General features: G+C 44.5%; 1 protein-coding gene across 5 annotated transcripts in view; it reads right to left on the reverse strand.

Annotated features, from left to right (window-relative positions):
- The window catches only part of RIN2 (Ras and Rab interactor 2), a 252800-nt gene that overhangs the window by 118506 nt on the left and 119474 nt on the right, over nucleotides 1-14820 (reverse strand). The window contains exon 1 of one of the 5 annotated variants that reach the window (XM_003905129.5): nucleotides 89-798. The exons of the other annotated variants lie outside the window; for them this stretch is intronic. The gene's annotated coding sequence lies outside the window, so the exon portion shown is untranslated. Of the gene's footprint in view, nucleotides 1-88; nucleotides 799-14820 lie in introns of those variants that run through there. 5 annotated transcript variants of the gene reach the window in all.

A 14820-nucleotide genomic window follows, 5' to 3' on the forward strand; every position in this document is an offset into this window, starting at 1 on the left:
TCCCCATGCCTCCCCACAGATGTCACCCCAGCAGCTTCTTCCTAAAACCACCCCAGTAACAGGCTGGACTAAGAAACAAAAAGGGTACCGTAGTTTGAGAGGCTGTGAAATTCCTCCAGACTTGTACCGGTTGGAAGCGTGTTCTTTTCCTGGCTTCCCTGAAGGGTAAAGTGGATTCTTGAGAAAATGAGTCCAACACGTCTGGTAGATCTTTCCAGATACTAGCTAAAAGCTAGCAAAAAAAAAAAAAAAAAAAAAAGAGAAGAAGGAGGCAGCCCTCATAGGACTAAGGACACTGCAAACATTTGGGAGCTGCCAAGCCTTTTCAACAACACCACTGAAAGAATGTAAACGGAGCTGGTCGCTTTGGTCGGCACTAATGGACAAAGGCAGGAAGTGACTATTCCTCATTCTCCCAGAGACACCAGCCTCTGTCACTTTATAGTAAACTTAGTGGTGGCTTTCCGTGTGGCCCCAAGAGCGACCGCTGTGGTAAAGCAAAGTCTGTCCTTAAAAAACAGAAAGGATTCCTGCGTCCCTTGGCTGGGTTCCAGGCTGCGCTGCCTGCTTGCTATGTGAGACCGCTGGAGGCTGGTTCTCCAACCCATTCTACCGACAGCCACTGAGGCCAGGAGCTGAGGCCGCCACCTGGACCCTGGCTGTGGGCTGGCCGACTGGGGTTGAAACACAGAGTCCCCGATTTCCAGTTCACTGATCAATGGAACTGGGTTGAGTCACGGGCACTTTTCCAGTTTTTGCTGTGCTGGGCCACAGGCCAGATCTTGGCAAGATAGAGAGCTTGAGAAGCATTAAGGACAGGACTGTTCCCTTCTCTTCCCTCCCCGCTCGCCCCTTCCCCGCCCACCTCTACTCTCCCTTCTCCACCCTTCCCATCCCATCTCCTCTGCTCCTCTTTTCTTCTCTTAATTTCTTTAGTCCAAAGTAACGTTCCTATTTTGAGTCAAGGATTTTATTTTATTAATTGACCAGTAAAAATTGTATATATTTATGGTATACAACATGACATCTTGAAATACATACGTATACATATTGCAGAATGGCTAAGTGAAGCTAATTAACATATGTATTACCTCATATGCTTTTTACTTGTCCTGAGTGCACTTGCGCACTTAAAATCTCCTCTCTTTGAAAATTTTCTTTTCTTTTCTTTTTACTTTTTTTTTGGGAGGGGTGGGGGACAGGGTCTTACTTTGCTGCCCAGGCTGCAGTGCAGTGGCATGATCTCAGCTCACTGCAGCTTCCACCTCCAGGGTTCAAGGGATTCTCCTGCCTCAGCCTCCCAAGTAGCCAGGATTACAGGCGTGCACCATCATGCCTAGCTACTTTTTGTATTTTTTGGTAGATATGGGGTTTTACCATGTCGGCCAGGCTGGTCTTGAACTCCTGACCTCAAGTGATCTGCCTGCCTCGGCCTCCCAAAGTGCTGGGATTATAGGCATGAGCCACTGCGCCCGGCCGCAATTTTCAAATATGCAATACATTGGTTTTGACTACAGTCACCGTGTTGCACAATACAGCTCTTGGACTTATTCCTCCTTCTGAACTGAAAGTTTGTATCCTTTGACCAACATCAGCCCAATCTCTTCTCCCCTTGCCCCACCCCAGCTTTCTATTTTATCCTATTTTATTTACTTTAGGTTACAAGTGCAAACCCACAAGAGAAGCAGCAAAAGCAATTATATTGGATTCCACTACTCACAGGTCTGACTTAAAAGACACTTAGTGTACTCAAGTCCTGGATTCTCGAATCCGCACTGCCTGAGGTTGGCTATAGAAGCTTTCTAATCACAGCCTTCAGTTTCTCTTTCTAGCTGTTGAATGAGGCGAGGCAGCACTGACTTCAGTCTCAGTAAACAAGACCTCGTTACTGTAATTATTTTACAGTCAAATTGACCAAAATAGGAAAAAGTGACTCACCCTAGGGGACCTGTCAGGTCAAGTCCGAATCTAAGAAATGTATCTCACTTTTTTGCCTGGTCCCTTAATGAGCTCCCAGGGAGACAGGTCATCTCTCCTTTTAATGCTTTTTGTTTTTTTCTAAGAGAGGTAGGAGGAAGTGGAGGTGGCTGTGTGTCTGGGTCCAGGGAAGTTCTCTGAATATTTCCATAATTATCTTTGTATTACCCAATATTTTACACGTTGGACAGAAAAATGTTATTCCAGGATCGGACTTGACAATTCGAACTATGTGAATTAAAAGAAATTTTTCAAGTGTCTTGGATCACTGCTTGACACAGGTTTTCCCTTGCCCAACAGTCATTTTTTAAAAAAATGTTAAGTTTGAAGGTCATGAAAACTTTTCATTGAAAAGAGAAGCTAATTTATGAGAAAGAAAGAAGTCATATGCAAAGAACTGTATTCCCAGCCCCCTTACTCAGCAACAGTGTTTTAATTTTAATTTTAATTATTGTTTTTGAGACAGGTCTCACTCTGTTGCCCAGGCTGGAGTGCATTGCTGCAGTCACGGCTCACTGCACCTAGACCTCCTGGGCTAAAGTGATTCTCCCGCCTCAGTCTCCTGAAAGCTGAGACTACCAGTGTGTGCCACCACATTCAACTCATCTTTTTATTTTTATTCTGTAGAGACCAGGTCTCCCTCCCTATGTTGCCCAGGCTGGTCTCAAACTCCTGGCCTCAAGCAATCCTTCCACCTTGGCTTCCCAAAGTGCTGGGATTACAGGCGTAAACCACTACGCCTGGTACTAATCCTATTTAAAAACTATTGTTGGCTGGGTGCTGTGGCTCATGCCTGTATCCTGATAATCCCAAGCACTTTAGGAGGCCAAGGCAGAAGGATTGCTTGAGGCCAGGAGTTTGAGACCAGCCTGGACAATATAGTGAGACCCTATCTTTAACATAAAAAAAATGAAAAAGTATTTAAAAAATGGAATTAGGAACAATATCCAGTGCCTCAATTTTGCTGAGAGTAACTTTTTTTTTTTTTTTTTTTTTTTTTTTTTTTAACAAGGTGCTGTGGAGTGGGGTGGGTAAAACTGATTTTTGCCACTTACAGGACTGGCCTGTAAATGGGGCTAATTCCATTGGAAGTCCATCCCTTCTTTCCTTGGAAAACTGGTTCACAAACTCATAGAAACTCTCACCATGTCCACACCACAGAAGCCCTGCTGGTGCCCATGTAGCTACTGGCCATGTGGCCACCCGAGGGCAACAGGCGGCTCCTCTGCTGGTTAGAAAGTCCTCCTTTTCTGGCTGGACATGGTGGCTCATGCCTGTAATCCCAGCACTTTGGGAGGCTGAGGTGGGAGGATCACTTGAGGTCAGGAGTTCAAGATCAGCCCAGGCAACATAGGGAGACCCTGTCTCTACAAATAATAATAAAAACATGAGCCAGGCATGGTGATGCGTGCCTAGGGTCCCAGCTACTTGGGAAGCTGAGGCAGGAGGACTGCCTGAGCCCAGGAGGTCAAAGGTGCTGAGAGCCATTATCGCTCCACTGCACTCCAGCCTGGGTAATAGAGTGAGACCAGGGGAAAAAAAAAAAAAGTCCTCCCTTTATAGAGTAGGAAACTTCTCTCATCTCCTAGCCAATGCCCTCGTTTTCCCCCTTGGGCCATTTAAGAATTAGCCTCCTGCAGCATCCTTCTTCCCCACCCCTGCAGGCATCCCTTATTCCTCTCTTGACTGATGACTTCTCCTGCACCCATGGCCCAGGCCTCAGGGCTGATGGACTTTACTCACTTGGAGCATGGAAAGAGGGGTAGCTATCCCTGGGCTACCCGCAAGGTCACTGAAAAGTCTACATACAGTTGACCCTTGAACAATGGATGGGGTAAGGGTTCTGAGCCCCCGAGCTGTCAAAAATCTGAGTACAACTTTTAACTCCCCAAAACTTAACTACAAAGAGCCTACGATTGATCAGAAGGCTTACTGATAACACAAACAGCCAATTAACACATATGTTATGCATTCATAAGATATTTAGGATTTTCTTAATTTTTTCAATATTTCTAGGCTACACAACTTGTGTGTTTTTTTCAGATTGGTGCAAATCTCCCCCAGAAGTGTTTATTGAAAAAATCTGTGTATACATGGACTAGTGCAGTTTGAAAACCTATGTTGTTCAAGGGTCAACAATATTTCCAAACCTCCTCACTCGAAAAGCTCCACGTGATCAGTGGTCACACAACAAACGCGTGCAGTAACTTCATACGATACAATGCAGAAGTGTCATAAGCCAACTCAGCTCTTAATCCACAGAATCCCATGGACAAAGAAGCCACACACTCTGGGACTTCCTCAGGGTCTACTCATCAACCTGTTAGCACTTGAGTTTAGAGCTTTCTTTTCCAAGGTTCTCTGTCTATGATGGTAAAAGAGTCTATGTAGGTGATTATTTTTCATTAGAGGTTGTAATCTGGCAGCTTTTGGATTGAGTCCACACTGCAGACACAATATATTAAGTAATGCATTTATTTATTTATTTATTTATTTATTTATTTATTTTGAGACAGAGTCTTGCTCTGTTGCCCAGACTGGAGTGCAGTGGCGCCATCTTGGCTCACTGCAACTTCTACCTCCCGGGTTCAAGTGATTCTTGTGCCTCAGCCTCCCAGGTAGCTGGGACTACAGGTGTGCACCACCATGCCCAGCTAATTTTTGTATTTATAGAAGAGACAGGGTTTCACCGTGTTGGCTGGACTGCTCTTGAACTCCTGGCCTCAAGTGATCTGCCAGCCTTGGCCTCCCAGTGCTGGGATAACAGGTGTGAACCGTTGTGCCCTGCCTGCATTTAAAATGTTTCTGAATTAACTGTCTCCAGATCCCAAGACAGTGATTCATGCCCAGGTAGTTTCTCAGTGGTGACTTCAGGTAACACTTGTAGGGTATGGGATTGTGACAAAGGGAAGGGAGGGCAACCAATACAAGGTGCATAACCAAGCAAGGAACCACTGTGAGCAGTGGACTCTAGTCCCTCAGGGGAGCCCTGGGAGTCAGTGACAGCCATGCATCCGAACTGTCTCAAGTGAGGCAAGTGGAAAGCTGGGGTATTTGTCCACCAACTCTCCTGAGTCATTGACTGAGAGCTGCTTCCAGAGGGTCTTAGTTCACCAGAACTTCCAGCAAGTCCCTGCATGGCTAGAATGGGCTCTAGCAGCCAAAGAGAGCCCTCATATAAAGGTGGCAGCTGGCAATCAGGGCAGCGTGCATGGGGATGCTATATCCAGGAATATGCGAAGGACTGGGTGCAGTTGGCCACTTTACAAAATCAGAACACTGCACATCAAATGTAGATGTCAGGCTTCTCTGGCCACCCTGAGTTATCCTTCCAGCATGGCCCCAGATGGCTCACTCTGAGGATTCTGTTAGGCAGAATGCAGGTCCTTCCAGTTGATCAGGGCCCGTGGACCTGCTCTCCTCACTCAGATGCCCTGTGTGAGTGAAAGGGACTCACCCCTGTGCCCGATCTTTAGCAGGTGTGATTCTGCCCGGCCCTACCCTCAGCTGATTGGACTGGGGATGGACAATGGCCCAGACTAGAGTTAAGAGTCACAGAGTAAGTGCTTATGCCTGAAAGCTGGATTTGAAACTGAAGGAAACTAAAATATTTCACCCCAAAATATACTTCTTTGACATCTTTCAAGATGGCTATTCAGAAGGGCTGGAAATCTAAGAATAGCTAAAAAGCTGTCTTTTCTGGGGATGCAGCCAGGTTTCCTCTGAGGTCCTCCCCTGTCCAGATGTAGGAAAGATGAACTGAGAGGCTGGCACCATCAAAGGTGGGAAAGAACCATTTCCCATCTCTTCTTTCTGAGAGCTGCTACCTGGGAGGTTTCCTCTGCCTGATGAGACCACCTTTGCTAGCCAGGCCTCCTCTTCTGCCCCTCCCATCACCTATTTTGCCACCATCCAAAACCCATTCTTTCTGTAACCTCGAGATGGCATACAAGCTTCTGAGCCCCATAGCGGGGTGGGGGTGACCACTCTGTAGCTCTCCCTTGGGCATGTTAATAAATGTTTGTGCCATTTCTCCTCTTAACCTGCCTTTTGTCGGTCAATCTTTCATCCAGCCTTCAGAGAGTGAAGGGGAAATTTCTCCTTGGCTCTTACAAACTCATATGACAGCTCAATTTATGGGGAACAGATACCTTGAGTGAACAGATATGAGAGACCATTGGACCACAGGATGTGTGTGGCAGTGGTGAAGGTTAAATGTGCAATGAAGAGTCTTGAGCCTTTTGGATAGACTTATATTCCCTTCCATCAAACGCATTTTGACCAGGACAGCATCCGAAGGATGAAGGACACCATGAGTTCTCAGAGGCAGGTAGAACTTTGAGATGTTTACTATCATCCAATCAGATGTTTACTTCAAAGATCTTGGAATCAACTAAAGCCCACACTGATAAAGAAGAAGCCCACCAAACCAAAACAGTACTTGCAGCTGTCACCTCTGACGGGGTTTCTTAGATGAATACAGTAGAGGGAGACCTGTGGACCATCTGAGGGAAGATGCTTCAACTTAGGGATGAGGAAGATGGACAAGAGCCATACTTTGATCTCTCCTGTCACCCTGCAAAGGTGAGTGGAGGCTTTGCTATGTTTCCCCCTCTCTCTCTTTTTAAGTTTCTGACTTGAATGAAATGCAATTAATTCTGTTTTTCTGATTGTGGGGCAGTTACGGACTGTTGTAAAAATGTTTTTACGTTGTTATTTATATCTGGTCTTTGTGACCTCAAAGGATATTTTAACTTCATGTTTAATAAACACTGATATTTAAATTGGAATTATACCAATATTGATAATTTTCATGGAGAACGTATTTTCCCAAGTAAACCATCTTAACTCATTGGCCCATTCTCTTAAACAGTACAGTTAAATTGCTTAAAACTTTTCTGAGTTCTATTTTAATTTTGTATCTTTCTTCTTTTCTAATATAAGAACTTAAAGCTGTTAAGGATTCTATGTTTTGTTTTAAAAACTTTATAGTTTTAGCTTTTTTTAATTTTTTTGAGATGGAGTTTCACTCTTGTTGCCCAGGCTGGAGTGCAGTGGCACAGTCTCAGCTCACCGTAACCTCCATCTCCCGAGTTCAAATGATTCTCCTACCTCAGCCTCCCGAGTAGCTGGGATTACAGGTGCCCACCACCACACCTGGCTAATTTTGTATTTTTAGTAGAGATGGGGTTTGCCATGTTGGTCAGGCTGGTCTTGAACTCCTGACCTCAGGTGATCTGCCTGCCTTGGCCTCCCAAAGTGCTGGGATTACAGGTGTGAGCCACCGCACCCAATCAGTTTTAGCTTTTATGCATAGATCTATGATCCATCTCAAATTAATTTTTGTGTGTGGTATGAAGGTTGAGAGTCTGTTTTTTCATATAGCTATTCAGTTAATTTTAATTTTATAGAAAATAGTTTTAGGAATGAATACTTCCCTTGTAAACTTTGTAAAAGAGAAGTGATAGATCCAAAATATTTTTGTCTTCATGAAACTTTACCGTTGAAGGTTCCTGTCCTGTGAGGTGTTGGCTGTTTTCATTATTTCTATGAAGTTCCAAATTTTCTGGGTTACATTTGGAATGTCCGAATTTTGTAAGATTGATGCTTCCGTCACTTTTTAGTACATAACAAGTGTGACTGTCCACAGTTAGGGACAGCTGTCATCAGGTTTTCTTCTATCAGTATCATTTTTCTCAGACCAAGTTTTTTTCACTTTCCAAAATTACAAACAAGATATAATTCATCAATTCATGTTTGGATCTATCACAAATTCTGTTGAGTGCATCTTCACCCATTTCATTATGAAATGGCTACAATACTAGTGATTTTGTAATTCTTAGACAGTCAGTAAGGAAAGTAGAAGCAATTCCACAGAAACTCTAGGAATATTCTTTGGCCCAGCAATGGAGTACTGAAATTCTAAACATAATACTGTTTATTCTATCAATGTTTTTTGTTTTGTTTACTAACAGCCTATGTCATCAGTGGAGTAAAGAACATAAACAAAGTCCACATGGTTACATGAAAATGTCCTGGGTCTATTGGCCAGTGTGGTGGTGCATACCTGTAACTCCAGCTGCTACTTGGGAGGCTGAAGAGGGAGGATCTCTTGAGCCCAGGAGATTGAGGCTGCGGTGAGCTCAGACTGCACCACTGCACTCCAGCCTGGGTGACCCTGTGAGGGGCTCTGTCTCTATTTAAAAATAAATCAATAAAATACAATGTTCTGGGTCGAAATGTTATGACAACCAGTGCTATGAAGGAAAAAGAGAGGAACATCATCCCTATATAATAAATTAGCCTCTAGGATACATCTTGCCTGGAATCTTACGTACTCATTTGCTTCTTTTCCTTCATTTTGACCATGAATATGCTGATGTCTTTCCAAACTTTCCCCTTCACCATTAAGGTGTTGACCCTTCCCTTTATTTAGTGATGTGCAGGAAAATGTTTAACAACTGGCTTTCTGGGAAATAAAAGCCGTGAGTTTTAGCATTTGGCTATTTTGTGGTGTAAATACTCCCATCATGGCTGGTTTCAAGCTACCAGTGTGACATCAACAGACTTGGAAAATGCATGAAAATCTAACAAACAGCTCTAGTGAGCAGGGAGAACCAATTCCAGGTCACCACTATATTTAATTCACCAATTCTAAACCACAAGGTCTCCGAAGAGGTGGCTTTTATTTGATTCTTCATACACTTAAGTAATAAAAGATAGCAAAAGTAAGAAACTAGATCTCCAGACTGAAACCAGTGCTTTATCCATGAAACCACATTATTTGTCACTAGTAGGACATAAAATATTTCTGGCTCTTATCTTAACCAAGTGAAATGCTGCCATCGGGAATAGTTAAAGGAAGCCATATGTTCGGTCTGTTATTTTAGACTTAGTGGGTTCCATTTCTATGGAGGTTGAAGAGGAGAAGAAGAAAAGATCTTCCTTTATGGAACCAGACATTAGAGATCTCATCTGCTTCTTCACAGTAGCGTCTTTAATACCTTACGTGCTGCCTGGTACTATGTGCTCAGTAAATGTTTGCTGAATGAGTAAGCGCATAGGATTTTACAAAGAAGTCATCCAGGCTGAAAAGGGTTTTTAAAGAATGACTTTTTCAGCTAGGTGCAGCAGCTAACATCTATAATCTCAGCATTTTGGGAGACCAAGGCAGGAGGATCGCTTGAGCCCAGCAACACAGCAAAACCTCATCTCTACAAAAAATTAGCCAGGCATGGTGGCATATATCTGTGGTCCCAGCCACTCAGGAGGATGAGGTGGAAGAATCGCTTGAGCCTGGAAGGTCAAGGCTGCATTAGTCATGCAACTGCACTCTTGCTTAGGTAACAGAGTGAGACACTGTCTCAAAAAAAAAAAAAAAAAAAAAAAAAACCAAGAATGACTTCCTCTAAAGCATAAGATGATAGGAAAAACCACGCTTATCTTTAAGAATCACTAGATCAGATAAAATGCCAACAACACACATACCATGCTGTAAACTCACAAAACATGCTGAAAAAACTTTTTTTTTTTTTTTTTTTTGAGACAGAGTCTCACTCTGTTGCCCAGGCTGGAGTGCAGTGGTACGATCTCAGCTCACTGCAATCTCCGCCTTCCCGGTTCAAGCAATTCTCTTGCTGCCTCAGTCACCTGAGTAGCTGAGATCACAGGTATGCACCACCATGACAAGCTGATTTTTGTAATTTTATTAGAGACAGAGTTTTGCCATGTTGGCCAGGCTGGTCTCGAACTCCTGGCCTCAAGTGATCTGACCGCCTCGGCCTTCCAAAGTGCTGGCATGGCATGAGCCACTGCACCTGGCCTGGAAAAAAATATATATTTTTTCATATCACTTTGAAATACCAAAGAAATAAAAGAGTCTAGGGAGTCCATGTGTTCTCTCTGTTGTTGGATTTTTCTTACAGAGTTCTATGATCTGAAGATCTTTCCTCTCTCTATAGCATACAAACTTACTTTGTTCCCTACAAGTCCCTAGCCAGTCATGTTTCTCAACCCTTTCATTTTTACACGAACTGGAATTCTAGAGAAGTCTCTGGGTGTTTGTCCAAGACAACACAACAGCATTGAAGATCACACAAGGAAAAAAGTCCACAGGAACAAGTGCAAAACTCCCAGTGAAATATATCTACCACTGAAGCAAATTGACCACAGTGCATGTTTGTGCATGTCCTTGCATCCACGTGCTATAGGATTAGAGCCTCAAAATTCCCATGCTTTCTCTTAGGAAGTGGGTTGGAGAACAGATGGCCTCCTCTGAAGAATGTTTTCCTTGTAAGCCCACAGATTCCCTGTGGACAGTCAACGGAAGCACAGTGGCTAATGTCAAAATAACAACATACCATGACACCTTCTATACATAGTAAATGTGCTAATAATATGTATTAATATTTAATACCATCACACAACCAGACTCCAGAAATTAGCAAGGGAAAAGCATAAAGAAAGAAACAGTTCTCCAAAATAACTTAGTATTTTGTGTGTCTGTGAAAGAGTCATGAAAATCCACATAATGCTTTCAGAGATATCTGTCGCGATCACCAAAAGGTGGTTTTGGTGGCAGCAATTGTACCTCAGAAGTTCAGGCATCTTTAAAAGTCTGTCTTGGCTGACAAATGGCATTCAGGGTTTTTTTGTTAGGAGTGACAAGGACATAGGATATTTCACAAATAATAGTTTCCTATTATTCAGTTTTGCAGTATTTGCAACTACCAAAAAATTTCTGCTAGGTTCTGCAGGTTCTCTGAAGCTTAGGGTTTTCCTCTCAATGGTCTACCTCACCCCATCCTCTTGTTCAGACGTCTGACTCCTTCCCATGGCAGTGGTGTCAGACAGGGCAGGTGTGGTTAGCGTGGAGCCCAAGGTACAGGGGAGGAAGCAGGATTAGCGCTTATCCATTGAGACTATTTGAGGGTGGGTACAAACTCATGTCCGAGAGAGACTGCTTTGGGTCATAATGATAGCCAAAGAGTCAGATTATGGAGAACAGAGTAAAGCATGGAGGGTCATGCAGGCCCGTGGATGGATGGCCTGAGCGGACAGTAGAGACAGCGTCATTGCCCGTGTCTGGGTTTTCATGCCACCCATGAGGATGCAGGGTGGACACTGACATTTTCAGGGACTGAGGCAAGAGGACAGATGGAAGTTCACATATACTTTATGTCTCAATATTAAGAAATTACACATCAAGAGAACAAACTGTTAACTAAAATATGTTCTAGTCTCCTACCATGACACACGTGCCTTTATGAGGACTTGGGAAACGTGGTTTACATTTAAAATTCTCAGACTTGTCAGTGTTTTGTCCCTGAACATGGGGACATGGGGTGACCCTGAACCTGCCTCAAGGTTTGTTACCTCTCTTCTCCCTCCACTAGCTCTGGGGATACCCCATCCTTGATGTCCAAGCACTGTGCATCCTTCATTCCCTCCCACACTTTTCAGCCTACAGATGCTACTCCAGGAGCAGAGTCAGCCCGTGGGCCCAGGGGCTTGGGAGACAGCCTGCCAGGCAGTGGAAGCAGGCTTGGGCCATGCGTGCAGAGATTCCAGAGCTTTGGGCATTGGGAGCATGGGCGAGGCAGTGAGGGGATGTGGGCCCAAGACTGGCACAACTGGTTTGCTCCAAAAATTTCTCCTTCCACGAGGAGGGGTGAGGCTAGGATAGGAAAAAGTACACATCTCAAGTGTTAGGGGACTACTGGGTGGCAAGTAGGACCATCTTAGGGCTCACAACAGAACGGACACAGCTTCCGCTACTATTTTTCTTTTTTGAGACAGTCTTACTCTGTCGCCCAGACTAGAATGCACTGGGATAATCATGGCTCATGACAGCCTCAACCTCCCAGGCTTAAGTGATCCTCCCACCTCAGCCTCTCCAGTAGCGGGGACTACAGGTGTACACCACCACACTTGGATAATTTTTTGACTTTTTTGTAGAGACAGGGGTCTCTACAGTTGTCCAGTCTAGTCTTGAACTCCTCAAGTGATTCTCACACTTCAGCCTCCCAAAGTGCTGAGATTACAGGCATGAACGATTGTGCCCAGCCCCACCACTGCTTTTGGTCCTCTCCCACCCTCCATCCATTCCTGGTTTGCAGAAGCATAAGGTTCGGTCCTGTGTGGACCTAGTTACATCCCTGTGGTACTTGCAGAAAGCAGGTGGGCTAAGGTTCAACAGCCCTATTGCAATCTAATTTCTCTCTAGCTCTGAATTCCAGCGAAGAGGTCAGGCTCTCTCTTGAGAAGCATCCTGGCTCTTGTGCTCCTTCCTCTGCCTTATGATTCTTTCATGGGGCGAGTCTACAACACTCTAACCCTGCACTATGAACCCACTGTCTTAGACTCCTGAAATCTCGTTCTCAATTCTAAACCAGATGCCTTTCCCCTCCAAACATTCTTGTCTTGGGAGTCAAAACGTATCCAGTAAGCACTGAAAAATACCTCTGCCTTGTGTCTGAGATATGCACACTTTCTCTGGGGCTGGGGTAATGTTATGAACCCTCTGCAATCAGCATCCATTGACCTCGAGTTGCTGCAGATAATAGGAAAACAGATAACATGCCTGAGAATCACCCAGGAGCTGAGTTTCTTGGTAAAACAAGGTGTCCCTCTCTTTGGGTGGCTGTAATAGCATCTCCAGCAAGGGGGGATGGTTAGAAGTTAATGCTTTTATCTTCCTGAAGACCTTATCTTCTTACTCTTCTCCAGAAGGCTGTAAGTGCTTTTGGTGAAATCAGGAAAGCAAACTGGGCCAAAGTGGACTCTTTATAGTCCTCACTGGCCTAATCCAAATGGGTGGGTCTGGCTATAAAAGAAGGAATGCCCCAGTACACTTGGTATGTGTTTTTTTGTTTGTTTGTTTGTTTTGTTTGTTTGTTTTTTAGACGGCGTCTCTATTGTCCAGGCTGGAGTGCAGTGGTGCGATCTCAGCTCACTGCGACCTCTGCCCTTCTGGGTTCAAGCAATTCTCCTGCCTCAGCCTCCTGAGTAGCTGGAATTACAGGCACCCACCACCACACCCAATTAATTTTTAAATTTTTAGTGGAGACAGGGTTTCATCATGTTGGCCAGGCTGGTCTCTAACTCCTGGCCTCAAGTGATCTGCCTGCCTCAGCCTCCCAAAGTGCTGGGATTACAGGTGTGAGCCACTGCACCCGGCCAGTATGTGGTATTTTGATTTATAAAGGGCTTTCACTCACATATCCCCATTTTGCCTGTCATGCCGTCGTAGTCTGTGTGGCACCTCTCTCTACAACATGAGCCCTCCCTACATCTGGAAGCTTCCATTTTAACCACAGCTTTCTCCATAGACCCTATTTTCCAGTGAAGCCCTCTTCTCTTAGTTAGGAGTCTTTCCTTTTCTCTCCTCTTCCCTTTTTTAAATTGTAGTCTATCCTTTTATTATCTCATTGGGGTATACACATAGAGTAGACAGAAATGAAATCTTTCAGTCAAAGGCAAAAGATTTATACGACCTGAAGATCAACCAGAGGATAGATGTCAGATCTTTCAGTGGCAAAGCTGTGCATTATTTCTGGATTGCAACTACTTATTTTGTCTGGATCAAACAAAAAGAAAACAAAAAAGCTAAGGGTTTGTGGAGTCCTCTTCCTTCTTTCCTATACTCTGAAATATCAGTCTAGAAAAAAGTACGAGAAACAGTCATTTTTGGTTTCTTTCTCTGAAATTTAGCTTCCAGTGCAGACTTTCCACTTCACATTCCGTTCCCCTGAAGTCGTCGCTCCATCTTCTGTTAATGACAACCCCAGGCTCAAAGCCTCAGAGGGAGGGACCCCGGCTGTGCTCTCACTTTCCTCCTCACATCAGTCATTCTGCGGTTCTGCTGAGTCTTCTGGTTGAAACGTCGCTCATCTTCCTTCCCATCCTCTGCACTCACTCAGACCTTGGACTGCGGCAACCCTAATGGCTTCAGCAGCTCTTTAAATGTCTGTGCATCACCACTGTCTGCCTCTGCTTCATTCCATCCTACAGGCCTGCACCAAAGGACACATTCCGCTGGGAATGTGTTGGGTGATTTAAATGTCTGCATCACCACTGTCTGTGTCTGTTTCATTCCATCCTGCAGGCCTGCACCAGCATTCTGCTTCCCTGTTTGCAACCCATTTTTTATTTATTCAAAATTAAAAAAATTTTAATCTGTTGCTTAGGCTGGACTGCAGTGGCACAATCATAGCTCACTATAGCCTCAAACTCTTGGACTCAAGGGATCCTCCCGCCTCAGACTCCCTTGGGACTATAGGTGTGCAGTACCACATCCAGTTAACTCATTTTTTTTAGAATTTAAAAATTTAGGCTGGGCACAGTGGCTCATGCCTGTAATCCCAGAACTTTGGGAGGCCGAGGTGGGCATATCACAAGGTCAGGAGTTTGAGACAAGCCTAGCCAACATGGTGAAACCCCGTCTCTACTAAAAAAAAAAAAAAAATAAAAAAAAAATAAAACCCACCAAAAATTAGCCAGGCATGGTGGTGTGTGCCTGTAATCCCAGCTACTCAGGAGGCTGAGGCAGGAGAATTGCTTCAACCCGGGAGGCGGAGGTTGCAGTGAGCCAAGATCGCGCCACTGCACTCCAAACTGAGCAACAGAGCAAGACTCCGTTTAAAAAAAAAAAATTATCGACTGGGTGCGGTGGCTCACGCCTGTAATCCCAGCTCTTTGGGGGACTGAGGTGGGCGGATCACTTGAGGTCAGGAGTTGGAGACCAGACTGGACAACATAGCAAAACCCCAGCTCTACTAAAATACAAAAATTAGCTGAGTGTGGTGGTGCTCGCGTGTAATCCTAGCTCCTCAGGAGGCTGAG

This window comes from Papio anubis, chromosome 16, assembly GCF_008728515.1.
Source record: "Papio anubis isolate 15944 chromosome 16, Panubis1.0, whole genome shotgun sequence".
Classification (NCBI taxonomy): Eukaryota; Metazoa; Chordata; class Mammalia; order Primates; family Cercopithecidae; genus Papio; species Papio anubis.